This window comes from Staurois parvus, unplaced genomic scaffold (genome assembly GCF_062004578.1).
Source record: "Staurois parvus isolate SC_StPar_1 unplaced genomic scaffold, SC_StPar_1.0 ptg000342l, whole genome shotgun sequence".
Lineage (NCBI taxonomy): Eukaryota > Metazoa > Chordata > Amphibia > Anura > Ranidae > Staurois > Staurois parvus.
The window spans coordinates 874,497-889,660 of NW_028318138.1; the positions used below are offsets into that span (position 1 = coordinate 874,497).

The window sequence follows — 15,164 nt, forward strand, 5'->3', positions numbered from 1 at the left end:
TGGGGTGGAGGAACTTGACTGGCCTGCACAGAGTCCTGACCTCAACCCCATGGAACACCTTTGGGATGAATTAGAGCGGAGACTGCGAGCCAGGCCTTCTCGTCCGACATCAGTGCCTGACCTCACAAATGTGCTTCTGGAAGAATGGTCAAACCTTCCCATAGACATCCTCCTAAACTTGGACACCTGGACATCCTTCCCAGAAGAGGTGAAGTTGTTATAGCTGCAAAGGGCGGGGCGAGGTTTGTTTTTTTTTTCTTGGAAGAGTGCATGTGATCAGCAAAGGGCCAATCAGCACCGTCCAGACAGAGGTCAGGGGTCCTGCATCCTCCTACAGCAGAAAGAAAACTCCTACAAGCTTTAACATGTGCTCTGCTGATAACTGATAGAAGTCACAAGACTACTATATTTACTACATCTACTATGTTGTGTGTTCTGTGGTAGACCAAATATAGTGAATGCAGGGTCCGGGGGGAACAGATATAGTGAATGCAGGGTCCGGGGGGAACAGATATAGTGAATGCAGGGTCTGGGGAGACCAGATATAGTGAATGCAGGGTCCGGGGAGACCAGATATAGTGAATGCAGGGTCCGGGGGGAACAGATATAGTGACTGCAGGGTCCGGGGGGAACAGATATAGTGAATGCAGGGTCCAGGGGAGACCAGATATAGTGAATGCAGGGCCTGGGGAGACCAGATATAGTGAATGCAGGGTCCGGGGAGACCAAATATAGTGAATGCAGGGCCAGGGGAGACCAGATATAGTGATTGCAGGGTTCGGGGAGACCAGATATAGTGAATGCAGGGTCCGGGGAGACCAGATATAGTGAATGCAAGGATTGGGGGGAACAGATATAGTGAATGCAGAGTTCAGGGAGACCAGATATAGTGAATGCAAGGACTGGGGGGAACAGATATAGTGAATGCAGGGTCTGGGGAGACCAGATATAGTGAATGCAAGGACTGGGGGGGAACAGATATAGTGAATGCAGGGTTTGGGGAGACCAGATATAGTGAATCCAGGGTCCGGGGAGACCAGATATAGTGAATGCAGGGTCTGGGGAGATCAGATATAGTGAATGCAGGGTTTGGGGAGACCAGATATAGTGAATTCAGGGTCCGGGAGACCAGATATAGTGAATGCAGGGTCCGGGGAGACTAAATATAGTGAATACAGGGCCAGGGGAGACCAGATATAGTGATTGCCGGGTTCGGGGAGACCAGATATAGTGAATGCAGGGTCCGGGCAGACCAGATATAGTGAATGCAAGGATTGGGGGGAACAGATATAGTGAATGCAGGGTTCAGGGAGACCAGATATAGTGAATGCAAGGACTGGGGGGAACAGATATAGGGAATGCAGGTTATGGGGAGACCAGATATAGTGAATGCAGGGTCCGTGGAGACCAGATATAGTGAATGCAGGGTTCGGGGAGACCAGATATAGTGAATGCAGGGCCCGGGGAGACCAGATATAGTGAATGCAGGGCCCGGGGAGACCAGATATAGTGAATGCAGGGTTTGGGGAGACCAGATATAGTGAATGCAGGGTCTGGAGAGACCAGATATAGTGAATGCAGGGTGTGGGGAGACCAGATATAGTGAATGCAAGGTCCGGGGAGACCAGATATAGTGAATGCAGGGTCCGGGGAGACTAGATATAGTGAATGCAGGGTCCGGGGAAACCAGATATAGTGAATGCAGGGTTTGGGGAGACTAGATATAGTGAATGCAGGGTCCGGGGAGACCAGATATAGTGAATGCAGGGTCCGGGGAGACCAGATATAGTGAATGCAGGGTCCGGGGAGACCAGATTTAGTGAATGCAGGGCCCGGGGAGACCAGATTTAGTGAATGCAGGGCCCGGGGAGACCAGATATAGTGAATGCAGGGCCTGGGGAGACCGGATATTGTGAATGCAGGGTCTGGGGAGACCGGATATAGTGAATGCAGGGTTCGGGGAGACCAGATGTAGTGAATGCAGGGTCTGGGGAGACCAGATATAGTGAATGCAGGGTCCTGGATATAGTAACACATTAAACTTTGACAATAAAACCCGGAAGCTGATTGGTTAATATGCAGAGCTGCACCAGATTTTGCACTCTCCAATTTGAGTAAATGTCTCCCTTAGTGCTCTGGATTGAGACAAGTACACACTATAGAGGGATATGCATTGTTCATATTTCATGTCTGAGGTTTACAACCACTTTAAACTAATTAGCCATAACTTCTCGATAGGCTACTAGGTCTGTTGCGCGAAACACCCATTAAATTAAATGTAACAGAAATTTCCATTAAGCTGTTTGAACATTTCAAGTTCACTAGTCTGACATAAAACTTACATTAGTAAACCACCCCCTGATTTTTCACATCACAGAGTCACTGGGTTAATATGAAATACTGTATATTCATTATAAACAATGAAATGCATCAAGTACAATACACATTGTTACATCTTAAGGAAATTATAATTTATTGTTAAAGTGCAATTGCTTCATATTAACATATACATTGCAATGTACATTTTCCGGCATTACATTCAAAAATTGACATCTTCAATTACACAGAGAAGTAGTTTATCATTTTGTTTTGTTCAGCTTTTATTTCAGAATGGCTAATTAAAATGATATTATATATTAAACAGGTTATTGTCATTTCTAGAGTACAAACAGTATGTCTAGTTCTCATTCCCATATAGTTGCAGTGTAAGCCCATACCTCCTATACATATAGATACGTTGCACACAATAGCAGTACTTCCTTTATGTAATAATAACACTCTAAGCCTGAGTTCACACTGATGCGGTGCAGAATTTGCAGCGGTTTCTGTGCGACTTGCGCACCGCATCAGAATCGCACCCAGTTCATGCGAACTGCTGCGGATGTGTCTGTTAAGTTAACAACACCCCGAGATCGGTCCACAAAATGCGGTGCGATGTGCAGAATCGGATCACATAGATGTGAATACCCATGGGATCCGATTCTAGTGCGGACCAAAAAAAAGGGTCCTGCAGCTTTTTGGTGCGGGTGCGGTGCGATTTGAACCATACACAATGTATGGCTCATATCTCAACGCACAGAATTCGCATGTGATTTGCACAGGAATGTGGTGCGATTCCTGTGCGAATCCCATGCGATATACCGCACCTCATGTATGTGAACCCAGGCTAAGGCAAAAATAAAAGTCAGAATGAAAAATAATACATTGTTTGTTGCAGGAGGGTCTCTAGGGTTGGAGTCACCTGGTGAAATAACACTTGGTGACACCCCCTCCGACGATTTATTATTATTATACAGGATTTATGTAGCACCGACAGTTTGCTCAGCACTTTACATTAAGGTGGGAGACAATACAGGAGACAGAACAGTAACAATACGATTCAATACACGAGGGGTTCGAGGGCCCTGCTCCTAGGAGCTTGCAATCTAGGAGGGAGGGGATAGTGGTACAGGAGGAAATAGCTGTGGGAGATGGAGTGGTTGGAAGAGTGGAGGAGTTCAGTAATTAGCTGAGGGTGGGGTAGGCTTCCCTGAAGAGATAGGTTTTCAGAGGGCGCCTAAAGGTGAGCAGAGTAGGCGATAGTCTGATGGATTGGGGTAGGGAGTTCCAGAGGATGGGGGAAGCCCTGGAGAAGTCCTGGAGACGGGCATGGGAGGAGGAGACCAGGGAGCTTGAGAGTAGGAGGTCTTGTGAGGAGCGGAGAGTACGTTTTGGGTGGTATTTGGAGACAAGATTGGTGATGTAGTTTGGGGCAGTGTTATGAACAGCTTTGTAGTCCGATCCATTATGCTCCCCAATCCGCAGATCTGATCCGTCTTGCGGGGATCATTGCCATGCAACCTATACGGGGTGACACCGGACCCGATCCACAAAAAGGAAAGTTGTAAAGCAAGCCGACGATCCACGTAGATCCACGATCCATTGTGCTCAATCCGCAGATCTGACCCATCCTGCGGGGATCGCTGGCTTGCTTTACAACTTACCTTTTCGTCGATCGGGTCCGGTGTCACCCCGTGTAGTAGGTGTCACCCAGTGCGCACGCACGCCCCGCACCTGCCTACGGACGCCACTGGTTTGTTGATATGCATTAAAATGAGAAGTCCTAATTTTATGCATTTGATTACGTCCATGAATCAGTTGGTTAACTTTTGTACAAAGTAATGTTAAAGAGTAACTCCAGTTTTGCTGACAAAAAAACCTTCCCCTCTGGGTGATCTATGTACATAGCAGGGATTTTAACACACTTTGTTGCAGATTCCTACCCTTTGTTATTCTTAAAATATCGCTGTTTGTTTGTCTGTGTCCATGTGGAAAGTGAATCTGTATGGGACTGGGTTAAAAATTATCAATTAGCTGCTGCACCTGCACGGTTTTAATGAGGAAAGTGGCAGGGTCAGCATCCCTTTACATGTGATTTCCCTTTGAGAGGTTTTCACTAGAATAAGGATGGACTGACAACTCATGGGGCCCCCGGGCAATAGGGGATCATGGGGCCCCTGTGTCCTTGCCCAAACACAAAAAAGTCTATGAAAAGGTACCAGGGGCATCTCATGGGGCCCCCTACTGACCCCGTGCCCTCGGGCAGTGCCCAAGTTTCCAAATGGTCAGTCCGCCCCTGCACTAGAAATGGCATTTTTGTTGCAGGGGTTGCTCAAAATCTGATTTGTATCTGAAGCCTAGTACACACGATCAGAAAATCGTACGAAAAATACTGTTTTTGAAGCGATTGCACAACAATCTGATTGTTAGTTCACAGCTTTGTCCGAAATTATTCCAAGGGACAAGCCCGAAAATATTTCTCGTACAATACCAGATCGCACAATTTTCATTTAATCAGCACAGTTTTTGTCTGAAAATACAATACATTGTGTCACTTTAAAATTTTTATTCTGTCATACGAGAATTTTCGTGACTTTAGTAACCTCTTCACTTTCGATATGAGACTAGCATGCGAAAAAAAAAAAAAAACGATAATCTGTCCAATATTCGAGGCCTTAGAGCAGACTTCTGGGAAAATCAGTGAGCCAATCACACAAGTAGGAAATGACATTACGGGGGGGGGGGGGGGGGGTTCTGTGCACCAACTCCTCCAGGTAGCCATTTTACAGAAGATTACAGCACCGCTGATTGAAAAGGAAAGGTCATTTTTCTTAACATTCAATTACAATATACAATTGTGTACGCTATATTAGTTTTTTTTATTTGTTAATTTTTTTTTCATAAAAGTGGAGTTGCCCTTTAAATCATTTTCACATATTTCTCAGGAAGGGTATTAAAATATACTATTTTATTCAATGCACTTGGAGTTGTGTATCATCATTGTAGAGATGAAATCTTGCATATTTGTTCCACTTTAATTTGTACTTTAAACTTGAATAATAATGATGTTTTCCTTCCACCTCCAGTCCATTATGTGTCCAGTTTATTTACAGAGCATATTAGCTGAGTCATGCTGTTTGAGGACATTCAGTGGCTCATCTTGGTGACCTGAAAGACAGAACAAACATTCAGTTACTTAATTGTCGGAAAGCACAGAGGTCCCGATCTAGGGAAGGAGTAAGATGGCTTGCAAGGCTTGGGTGATGCTAAGGTAACCTGCTCTAGCAGCTTTATTCAGGGAAGATGAAGTGTTAATTATTAAATGCAATAACCCATAACAACCAATCAGAATCCGCATCATACTTTCCTACTGGACTGACTTTAGCAGTGTCAATTATGATTGGCTACTGTACTTAACCACTTGCCCTCCAGAGGATTTCCCCCCTTTCCTGACCAGGCCATTTTTTGTGATACGGCGCTGCGTTACTTTAACTGATAATTGTGCGGTCATGCAACGCTGCACCCAAATGAAATTTATGTCCTTTTTTCCCACAAATAGAGCTTTCTTTCAGTGATATTTGATCAGCTGTGCGTTTTTTTATTTTTTGCGATATTAACAAAAAAATACCGACAAATTTGAAAAAAAAAACAATATTTTAGACTTTTTGCTATTAAACATGTCCAGTAAAAAAAAATAAAAAAATCAAATTTCATCATAAAATGAGACCAAAATGGATTCTGCTACATGTCTTTGCTAAAAAAAAATCCCAATACATGTAAATTGGTTTACGTGAAAGTTATAGCATTTACAAATGGCGGTATATACACACTGGAAATTTTCTTTTTTTTTTTACTAGTAATGGCAGCGATCAGCGACTTATAGCGGGACTGCGGGACTGCAGTGGGCATTCCAACACTGGGGGGGGAACTAACTGCCACTGACATCCCCAGTGATACTAATACAGTGATCAGTGCTGATAAAAAGCACTGACACTGTACTAATGACACTGGGCAGGAAGGGGTTAACATCTGGGGCGGTCAAAGGGTTAACTGTGTGCTGTTTTACTGTGTTCTGTGTGAGTGCTTTACACTGTAAGCACACTGCTTTGTATGGCTCTGCTATGCAGAACCATGCAAAGCAGTGTGTTGGTGCTGACAGGGGAGAGATCTGTATTGTTTACATACAGACCTCTCCCCTATTAGTGATACTTGGCGATTGACGGGTGCCAGCGGAGAATCACCGGCCCGGATCCGGTGATCGACAGCCAAGGTTGCCAATGGCACACGTCCCTCCTACCTATATACGTAATTTTGCGCAGCCATGCCTCCCTGTAGCAGTATTTCTGCTATAGGGTGGCACGGAAGCGGTTAAAAATAGAATTACGTTGTTGAATAATTCTGTTTCTCCCTACAGACAAACCAGTAGCATGTGACTATTCCAGCTGAGTACTGTCCATGATACTTTTTATATTTGCACTGTCCACTATGCAGGTGCGATGGAGCGCATGTGTGTCATCTCACATTTTCCGTGTGTTCTCATATGTCGCCTATAGGGCAGCCCATTCATTTCAATGGGCTGCTCTTAAAGAATATGTAAACCCAACATTTCATATTCCTGATATGTGCCTGCTGTACCATATACTTGTATGAAAAAAGTCTACTGTTCTCTTTGTATTGCTTCCTTTGTGTGAAATCATTGGTGTTCAGTTCTTTAGGTATGCTGAGAACTCAGCCTGCTCTCCTCCAATGATCAGACTTGTCCTGACATGCCCCATATGCACAGCCATTCATTGGGGAGACCAGTGTGCTGCTGTTTCTGCTCCCCAAGGTCTTTGAGTTCCTTATGAAGCTGAGAACAGATGATATGTGATCACTTAAAAAAAAGAGGAAAAAAATGTATTTATAATGTTTTTAATGAGTTGTCTTACAAGGTGAGGGTTCACATATACTTTACTACGAGAAATGTGAAAAGAAGTCACAGACCCTTTTGCAAAATGGTGCCACTCCAAACGCATGCGTTAGGAGCTACATGGGGTGCCATTAAGGAAACATGTAATTCTGCATCCATTGTTGACACACACAGCGTGTAAACATAGTCTAATGATTTATTTTTTAGGGCAAGCTCTCTGAATGTCTACCCCATTCATCTAAGGTCCAAGCCAGGGGCGGACTGAGCATTTGGAAACTAGGGCACTGCCGAGGGCCCGGGGTCAGTAAGGGGCCCCATGAGATGCCCCTGGTACCTTTTTCATAGGCTTTTTGAGTTTGGGCAAGGACACAGGGGCCCCATGATCCTCTATTGCCCGGGGGCCCCATGAGTTGTCAGTCTGCCCCTCGTCCAAGCAGTGTAGAAGTACTGAGTACTGTTTACACCTTAGAAGAAATGGTTAGACCACAGATTCTTGCCCTGAAATTTTAACTATTAGTACACATTTTAAAATTTTCATGGTCAGTACTCAACTGCAAGTGCACTACCCTAAGAACCCTAACCAAGTGGTGGACTATGGATCACCTATGAATGATGGTTGTCACTGCTTTCTAGACATAGCTCTTCTAACACTCAAAATCAGGCAAGCAAGAGTTATTAAAAAGCAATTAAACTAATTTTTGAAACCTTTAAATAAAAGTTGACCGTTGTTTTTATCTATTGTAGATTTAAAAGCTTATCAATTTATTTGCAATTTGTTAAAATAAATTAATATTCTGAAATCATATTTAGAGGAACAATCTTTACTAACTTCCTTCTAGTATAACATTTAAACATATAAATGATATGATGACTCAAATATGATTTATAAGCGATTCTACACATCTCATGCTTGCCAGTTCTAGACATCCCTTTAAAACCATACAGATGCCATAAGGGTTCATTGCATCTATGAGGGGTCTTCAAAACGTTTCTGCACTTTTGTAACTCTATTAAGAATTTAAAAACAACGTGACAACTCTTATAATAAACTTCAAGGTCAGCCGGCTTGCCAGACAGGCTAGTCACATGACACTCTCAGATACAACCAATTACTACTCCTCCCGCCCTCACTGTTTCCAACTAAAATATAAAAGTGCAGAAACTTTTTAAAGACCTCTCGTAATCACAAAAGAAATACATGTTTTTATCTACCTTAGCTTTAGTGATGGCACACACTAGTTATATGCATGTCACTGCATAACCTGTTCACCAACACAGTGCACACATATCCCTGATATAGTGGGATTTTGTGAAGTTTGAATGATGGCATATAGGCATAAATGGGCGCACGTGCTGGCACAGTTCTTGATCCACCAAGGTCAATGGAATGGACAACCAGTATGTTATAATTTATTCACTGCATTACTGCAACTCCTTCCTCACTGGCCTCCCTCACCACGGACTATCCCCGCTTCAGTTGATCCTGAATACAGCAGCCAGACTCATCCACCTTAACAACCGCTCCGTTTCCGCCACCCCCCCCCTGCCAATCCCTCGACTGACTTCCGATTGCCCAACGGATCAAATTCAAAATGCTAACACTGACATACAAAGCTGTCCATAATACTGCCCCAAAATACATCACTGACCTAATATCCAAATACCACCCAAAACGCATTCTCCGCTCCTCACAAGACCTCCTTCTCTCTAGTTCCCTGGTCTCCTCCTCCCATGCCCGTCTCCAGGACTTCTCCAGGGCATCACCCATCCTCTGGAACTCCCTACCCCAATCCAGCAGACTATCACCTACTCTCCTTTCCTTTAGGCGCACCCTGAAAACCCACCTCTTCAGGAAGCCTACCCCGCCCCCTGCTAATTGCTGATCTCCTCCACTCTTCCTACCACTCCATCCCCCACAGCTTTTCCTCCCGTACCACTATCCCCTCCCTCCTAGATTGTAAGCTCCAAGGAGCAGGGCCCTTGAACCCCTCATGTATCGCATTGTATTGTTATTGTACTGTCTCATGTATTGTCTCCCATTGTAATGTACAGCGCTGAGCGAACTATTGGCACTATATAAATACTGTATAATAATAATAATAATAATTCATGTGCAATACTGTATACAAAATATTGTTCTTTAGATGAATTTCCTGCTACCACATATATGAAATTTTTTACTTATTAGAGTGAATGCCGCTCACCCTACTGCAAATCTTGGCTCGCCCTTGGTAAATGAGGCCTGGGAAAAAGTCTTGCTATACAGTCCACTACTGGGATCAATTAAAAGAACAGGGCAGAGAAGGTGCCTCTGGACTAGTATTATCTGGTGGAGATTTCATGGATATCACTTCCTCACCATGGATAAGTATTATCCCTGGATAAAATCCTCTCCCCTCTGAGAATTTTATCATCATCTCCAAAGTCTGAGATTGTCTTTTGGACAGAGAGTGTGTCTTTAGGATGTGAAGGCGCTGGGACACCGGGATTACCCTGCATGTCAAACTGCCTATACAAACCACTTTGTGATGTTTTAATCTTTGAGTTAACTTTGGCTGGATTTAAACATCAACACTGGACCCCCTACAGCCAATATTGACCAGATGCCACTAGAGTCTTGTCCTTGTATTTTTTTTTTACAGACTTCCCACCCTCGGGAATTAGAGGTTGCTATCCTTCCCTTAATCACCTCTTTGTATTTCACATAATATAGTCATGCACATATCCTGGACAAGGGGAAATCACTAACAGTTGACATAAACCAGATACCACAGAGTGACACACATACTATTAAGTCACAGACACAAGCATATGAAAACCGTGCGAACAAATAGCAGTGACTCTGTTTTAAAAATTTGCATTAGTATATAGCATTGAACAACAATTTTCAGTATAACTGTGTTCAGGGTGTAATAGATGTAATTTTTTTCCTACACCACATTTTTCATTTCAACTAAATGAGTCAATTAAATTTCAAGTCAACTAAATTATATATCTATCAAATCAAATGTACATACCTTGTGCTATTTGTTTAATAAAATACATCTAAGCTTCATTAAAAAAGTTTCGTAAACATTAAATCTTTTTTTTTTTTAATTAAAACAACAAACATGGTATACTTACCTGCTCTATGCAGTTGTTTTGCACAGGGCAGCCCCAATCCTCCTCTTCTGGGGTCCCCTGTCGGCATTCCTGGGACCACTCTTCAGCAAGTGCCTCCATGAAAAGCCGTTTTCCATGGGGGCACCCATGCAAGCTCAATCCCAAGCCACCCTGTCTGCATCTATTGACACAGAGCGGGTAGTTCGGCCCGACCCCCCGCTCCTTCTGCATAGCATTTGATTGACAGCAGTGGGGCCAATGACTCCCGCTGCTATCAATCTACCCAGTGAGGTGGAAGACAGCGGCGAGGGCCCCTAATCTTGGGCACATTGCTGGATCAGGCTCAGATAAGAAAAATGAGGGGTTGGGGGCAGGGGCGGACTGACCATTTGGAAACTCGGGCACTGCCCGAGGTCTCGGGGTCAGTAGGGGGCCCCATGAGATGCCCCTGGTACCTTTTTCATAGGCTTTTTTGAGTTTGGGCAAGGACACAGGGGCCCCTTGATCCCCTATTGCCCGGGGGCCCCATGAGTTGTCAGTCCGCCCATGGTTGGGGGGATCCTGCAGCACAGAAGGTTTTTTACTTTAATGCATAGAATGCATTAAGGTAAAAAAAAAAACTTAAAGTTTAAGTTTTAGAACCACTTAAGGTCAGATGTTAAGAAGTAATATGATTGCCTCCTTTATCCTGTGAAGGCACCCTGTTCATTTACAAACTGCACTGCTTCACCTATCTGCAGGTTGGCACACAACAATGGTCTACTAGCTAAGAATTTTCAAATTAGCCAATAGACTTTTCCCCAAGACAGGATTCCAAAAGTTATTGGTTACTTGGTTATGTGAAGTATGTGAAGTGAATTCAAGTTCACTGAGATTATTTAAAATTTGGACCCCACAACAAATCATTCCAGAAATGTAAAAACAGCGAACAAGAGATATATAGATAATTTATACAAGGGCTGTACCAAAGCAATTCAAAAGTTGGTGTAACTTTTCCATTAACGTGCATGGATTATTCAAATTTCACATGTTGGTAGAGTAACTCTTCCTTTATAGCAATTCTTCTTCTTTTTATTTGTAGATAAAATATGGATTCCAAGCAGAAGTAACAAGCCATAATAGAGTTCTTGATGAAAGAGGAGTGCAAGCTGTCCAACATTCACAGACGACTGTAGAATGTTAAGGAGATGACACCATTGATAAGAGCAATGGCTTCTCATTGGTGACTCTTGTCAATGGTGTCATCTCTGTAAAACATTCTGTAGCCTTCTGTGGATGTCGGACAGCCTGCACCCCTCCTTCATCAAGAACTCAATGATGGCATGTTGCTTCTGCTTGGAATCTAATATTTATTTGCAATGAAGAAGAAGAAGAGTTACAATAGAGGAAGAGTTACTCTACCAACATGTGAAATTTGAACGACCTATGAAATAAATAAAAGAAACTATGCCCATTTTTGAATTACTTTTGGTACAGCCCTCGTATCTTTGCAAATGTTACTGGCAGCCAGACAGATAAGGAGTGAGGACCACTACATATCATTATTTCACCCTATATTTGTGCTAGTTTAAAGTGGTTGTAATATCTTCAGGTTTTTTGCCTTCATGCATTCTCTGCATGAAGGTAAAAAACCTTCTGTGTGCATCAACTCCATCCCCCCTTCAATACTTACCATCTCAATCCAGCAATGTGCACAAGGAAAGTGTGTCTCTCAGGTGTCTCCTTCCTCTTTGGCTGAGACAACCAATGGCTCCCACTAATGTCAATCACTGTGAGCCAATCAGGAAAGAGCAGGAGTGGGGCCGAGCCGCACTCTGTGTGTGAATAAATAGACAGAGCAGCGGCTTGGGAGAGAGCCTGCTCGGGGGCCCCCATAGCAAGCTGCTTGCTCAGAAGGGAGGGGCCTGGAACACCAGCGGGGACCTCAGAAGAGGAGGATCAGAGTTGTTTTATGCAAAACCATTACACAGCGCATGTAAGTATGACATGTTTGTTATTATTTTTTTATTTCACTTTAAGCAATAATAAGAGCCAAAATATGAGAATCTCTGACCATAAACCAATGTAACATTAAAACTATTTTTTTAATCTGTCACTGCTCCTACTGGAAGAATGATAAATGAGAAATGAACAATGGTCTTTCTGTTAACTGACAAAATGCCTACATATAAAAAAACAAATAAAAAAAATGTCAGTTAAGATCTAGTTGCTGTAGATTTCAACCTTTACATCTACAGCAAACAAGCATATACTGTATGTGAATTACGAACATAAGCAATGCATGTGTAAAGGCTGATCTATGGGACTCCTGATAGCCTGGAGAGCCAAAGATTAAATACCCATCTAAGAGGAAGAATTACCTCTTAAAGTGACTGAGAGTTTGAGTTAAGCACAGGCTTGCTGGGCTAGTCAGCCTTTAGTCAATCACCCTACCGAGTGTAAGAAAAGATTACTACGAGTGAATGGAAGCTTTAATAACACTACATTCCCTACACAAAGATTCTGGCATGCACTGCATTGTTTAAGTTGTGCTTCCTAAAGGGGAAACGCATTGCTTCCATAAACAGCCTCCCCTTAAGAATAGAAGCAATGCTGTACAATAACGCAGCATAAAATATAATATCAAACTGGAAACTCTGCAATTTTATTGAATCATTAGGTATGGTATTTTCTGTTTTATATGTTATAATGTTATTTTATTATACAGAGGACACTTTAATTAATTAAAAGTGGTCTGTTTTGGGGAAAAGGCACTATAGTCCTATCTATCAAAGAGAATCACTCATTCATTCTGGTCAGTGATAAAACGGAAAGGAGTCTGGCGCAAAACCTAAAGGGAGTCAATATATTATCCACGTCAGCCTTGATAATATTTTAACACAAAAACAAACAGGGCACTGGATTCTGATTTTTTTTTTAAGGGTCACTGAAAATGTTACTGGGCTCTGGTTCATCAGCACCTAGAAAAATGGTGACCACCATCAGCATAAAGGGAAAGGATCCAGAGTTGAGAATCCAACCACATACAATCCAATGAGAGCTCCAAACAAACGTCCAAGAATCCAAGGTAATTTAAAATGGAATTCCAGTCAAAAGCCTGCATAGCTACTATGACTAGGCATTTCCCAACCAATGTTGGCTTTCTCTCATGCACACAGAAGCCACCGCTAGAGACCAAACCAGCTGGGGACCGCCATCAGCTAAAAGGGAAAGGGACCAGAGTTGAGAATCAAAACACATACAATCCAATGAGAGCTCCAAGCAAATGTGCAAGAATCCAAGGTAATTTAAAGTGGAATTCCAGTCAAAAGCCTGTATAGCTACTATGACTAGGCATTTCCCAACCAATGTTACCTTTCTCTCATGCACACAGAAGCCACCGATGGAGACCAAACCAGCTGGGGACCGCCATCAGCAAAAAGGGAAAGGGCTCATAGTTGAGAATCCAAATACATACAATCCAATGAGAGCTCCAGACAAACGTCCAAGAATCCAAGGTAATTTAAAGTGGAATTCCCGTCAAAATCCTGTGTAGCTACTATGACTAAGTATTTCCCAACTAACTTTATCTTTCTATCATGCACACAGAAGCCACCACTGGAAACCAAAACAGTTGGGGACTGCCATCAGCAAAAAGGGAAAGAACCCAGAGTTGAGAATCCAAACACATACAATCCAAGGAGAGCTCCAAACAAACGTGCAAGAATCCAAGGTAATTTAAAGTGGAATTCCAGTCAAACGTCTGCATAGCTACTACAATTAAGCATTTCCCAACCAATGTTGGCTTTCTCTCATGCACACAGAACCCACCACTGGAGACCGAACCGGAGCAACTTCAGAATAAGTAAGTATAGGGATCTTTTCTTTACAAGGTTAGATAGAATAGGTTTAGAATGGGGGTGGAAGTAGGTTTAGTCTTAGTTAACTATTGACTGGAATTCCACTTTAATGATACAATTCTTGGGTCCATAGCTTCATGGCCTGGAAGCATCTGCCTGCTGCACCCCTTGTAGTTATAACCTGAACTGTCAACATTTTTTTGTTCTTTTTATGTCATCCCTGCAGCCTTGTTAGTGCAAAATAAACCACTGCAAATTCATTCTTTGTATTTGGAATGACTTTTATGTGAATTTTCTTTTTTCTTTCTAGATAAATGAATCTCTGTCACTTGAGATTTACCAGATTTTGACATTCAGGGAAATCAGCCTGGATTCATAGGTTTTTCAGAGTCTATTAAACCCTTCTAACACAGGTGCGAGAGGGTCTATCTTCCACCTTTATTATAGATTTTATTTAATCAGATAGAGTGATAATGATGTGCAAAGTGCATAGAAATGGGCTACCTAGCCCATAAGAAATGATAATTAACCAGATTTACTGTAAACTTTTACAATGGAGTGCAGCTTCCATTTATCTCTTTATGTGGGGTGCAGATTTAATGTAGTCAGATCAGTGAAAGAAGCCTATATGTAACATTCGTTTAATTCAATAAAGAGTCAAGATGTAGGAACTACACGGTCTTCCTGTTGGCATTATCCATTCATGATTTGCTTACGTGCCAAGAATTCTCCTCCTATAAATCATACTACTTCTCCTACTACTAAATCATGCAAAGAGTACCAGACTTAAACCTTGAAATTATTCTCAAACTAGTGACCTCCATACAGCAAATTTTGTAAGCTTGATTTTAATTTCCTAACCGCTGGTGGATTTTGCTCCTAACTAATAAAGATCTCTTTCTTTGCCTGTTTCCCATTCATGCACTTAGGGAGGTGTTGCCATCCCACCCCCTCTGTACACCCCATTGCCCATTTCGTAAAATCATGGGGAGAAA

The 15,164-nt window shown here is 42.6% G+C and overlaps 1 long non-coding RNA gene across 1 annotated transcript in view; it reads right to left on the reverse strand.

Moving 5' to 3' along the window:
* Positions 1-2,446: 2,446 nt before the first annotated feature.
* Positions 2,447-15,164, reverse strand: part of LOC149456916 (uncharacterized) — a 160,626-nt gene continuing 147,908 nt past the window's right edge. Inside the window, exon 7 of the long non-coding RNA XR_016313783.1 lies at positions 2,447-5,487. This is a non-coding gene — a long non-coding RNA (uncharacterized LOC149456916). The remainder of the gene's footprint in view (positions 5,488-15,164) is intronic.